This window comes from Raphanus sativus, chromosome 1, assembly GCF_000801105.2.
Source record: "Raphanus sativus cultivar WK10039 chromosome 1, ASM80110v3, whole genome shotgun sequence".
Classification (NCBI taxonomy): Eukaryota; Viridiplantae; Streptophyta; class Magnoliopsida; order Brassicales; family Brassicaceae; genus Raphanus; species Raphanus sativus.
This window is the reverse complement of record NC_079511.1, coordinates 24,234,907-24,237,637: the sequence shown is the minus strand read 5'-3', so window position 1 is coordinate 24,237,637 and position 2,731 is coordinate 24,234,907. Positions and strand designations below refer to the sequence as shown.

The 2,731-nt window shown below is 36.5% G+C and overlaps 1 long non-coding RNA gene across 2 annotated transcripts in view; it reads left to right on the top strand.

Annotated features, from left to right (window-relative positions):
* LOC130496475 (uncharacterized) overlaps positions 1-2,432 on the top strand; it is a 5,054-nt gene extending 2,622 nt beyond the window's left edge. Inside the window, exons 6-7 of one of the 2 annotated variants that reach the window (XR_008935616.1) lie at positions 1,862-1,938; positions 2,061-2,432. This is a non-coding gene — a long non-coding RNA (uncharacterized LOC130496475). Of the gene's footprint in view, positions 1,939-2,060 lie in introns of both variants that reach the window. The other variant, XR_008935615.1, reaches the window with a different exon arrangement.
* The last annotated feature ends 299 nt before the right edge of the window (positions 2,433-2,731 follow it).

Here is a 2,731-nt window from a genome sequence, read left to right as displayed (position 1 = left end):
TTATAAATTCTTTGTCTTTAGACAGATTCAATGACAATGGGACAGAATCTGTTTGAGAAAGTCTTAAAAGTCCACACTGTCTCTATAGGTCTTAAAGACAAGAGTCAGTTACTTACTTACCCACGGCTTGACTCAAAAATCTGTTTTCAAATGTTAGAAGGGAGACCCTACGGTTTGAGAAAATAGTCTTAAAGACAATAAGACTACAAACTGAAAACAGATTCTTGATGATTGTGTTCTACCCACGGCTTATAAATTCTCTGTCTTTAAGACAGAGTCAATGACAATGGGACAGTTTGGAGGCTTGTCCGATTCTAAGAGAAATTCATTGGACGATGGCAAACAAAACACATGACTCAATAGTCTTAAAGACAAGAGACTGTATGAAACGTTTCCACAGCTCTGACGGTTTGAGAATGTCTTCAAAGTCCATACTGTCTCAGTAGTTCTTAAAGACTTCACTCACCTACGGCTTGACTACAAGTCTGTTTTCGGATAGAATGGAGAACCAACTCGGTTCGGTTTGAGAAACTCATAAGGACAAAAAGACTACAAACTGAAACCCTCTTGATTGTGTATTAGAAGGGAATGGAGTTAAAGACTTAACGGTTTGAGAAAGTCTAACAAACTGAAAACAGATTCTTGACTGTATCACCCACGGCTGGCTTATAAAAGTAGACAATGGATCGGTGAAAAGACCTTTTGGATGGAAACATTATAGGAAATACAATGACAGTGGGCAGTTTTAAGACTGGATGGAATATCAACGACCAGCTTCTTAGAACATGTCATTAGACAAGTTCATTCACACGACTCTGTGGTCTTAAAGACCAAAAAAAGAATTTACTTACCCACGGCTTGCCCCAAATCTGTTTCCTTGAATGAGATGGAGTTTAACGACACGAGAAAGTCTCAAGACAAAGACTAAGAGCTGAAAACAGATTGCTTATCTTACCCACCCACGTCTTAAAAAAGTTGATCATGGAGTGGTTAAAAGATTTGTTGGATCGGAAAGACATTGACAATGGGGCAGTTTCAAGACTGGATGAATAGAAATTAACGACCAGCTTCTTAGAACAAGTCACTAGGGGATGATGGCAAGAGACCCTTGTGGTCTTAAAAGACAATATTACTTACCCACGGCTTGACTCGAATTTGTTTTTCAGTTACTTGAATGTGAGATGGAGCTTAACGACAGCCCCACAGCCGGTTCTTGAAAGCAAGTACTTACCCCCCACGTCTTATAAGAATCTAAAGACAAAGTCACCTATCGGTTAAGATTCTTTAGACAGATTCAAAGACAATGGGGAAGCTTGTTTGGTCGGATAAAGGAATAGCTTCTTAAAACCAAGTCATTGGAGGATGGCTGGCAGATAAAGACCCAAACGGCTCTCTAGTCTTAAAAAGACTTTAATTACCCACGGCTTGACTTAGATCTGTTTTCAGATATATTAGAAGGGAATGGAGGTACATACAAACGGTTTGAGAGTCTTAAAGACAAAAGAAAACAAACTGAAAACAGATTTCTTACCTTACTACACCCACGGCTTACAAAGTAGACAATGGATCGATTAAAAGACTTGTTGTTGGATGGAGACATAATAGGCAAAAGAAAATGACAAATAACACCACACGACTCTTATGATCTTGAAGACAAAAGACTTGAACTATCTACAGCTTGACTCTTTAAGATGGAGTTTAACGACAAGAAAGTCTTTAAGATTTTAAACTGAAAACAAGTCTTGACTGTACCACTTATGTCATGAAGACAAAGACTAATTCATGATCTGAGAAGGAACAGTGGCAAGCAAGCGGCATATTACTTGATCTAAAGACTAACTTTATTTTTTGATTTCCTCAGATTTGTGCTTCAGAAGGTGTGTTCAAATCGTTAGAGATTCTGAGAAGATTTCAAGTGTATCAGACTTCTGCTGACAGGTAACTTTTCAAACCAATCCTCTTTGTAATCAGTTGAGTCTCATGTAGTTTATAGTTTTTATTGCTTTAACTCGGCACTCTGCAGGGTTATCTATTTAATCCTTTTGATTTTCTCTTTGCAGGTGTATAATTAAACTTTGGTTGTTGTATGAGAGCGTCTTGGATTTTACATGTAGTTTATAGTTTTATTTGCTTTAACTCGGCACGCTGCAGGGTTATCCATTTAATCCTTTTGATTTCCTATTTGCAGGTGTATAATTAAACTTTGGTTGTTGTATGAGAGCGTCTTGGATTTTACATGTAGTTTATAGTTTTTATTTGCTTTAACTCGGCACTCTGCAGGGTTATCCATTTAATCCTTTTGATTTCCTCTTTGCAGTTTTATAATTAAACTTTGGTTGTTGTATGAGAGCGTCTTGCATTTTACATTATGCATCAATTTTTGGTTGTTGTATGTGCCATCTGCATCACCTTATACACGTTTCCATTTTGCATTTTACAATGCATTATGCGTCATGTCTTGCAGACTTATAGTTAAGTTTGGATGTTTGAGCAATTATGACATTCTTGTAATTCTATAAATTATTTTTACTGTACCATGAGCGTCTTATATTTTACATCATACATAAACTTCGGTTGCTGTTGCACATTCTGCATCATATCATATACACTTCTGCATTTTGCATTTTACAATACATTCTGCATTATGCATCATGTTCTTGCAATTTTATTGTTAAATTTGAATGTGTGAGCAATTATGACATTGTGAATTTGTATCAATCCAGATAATATT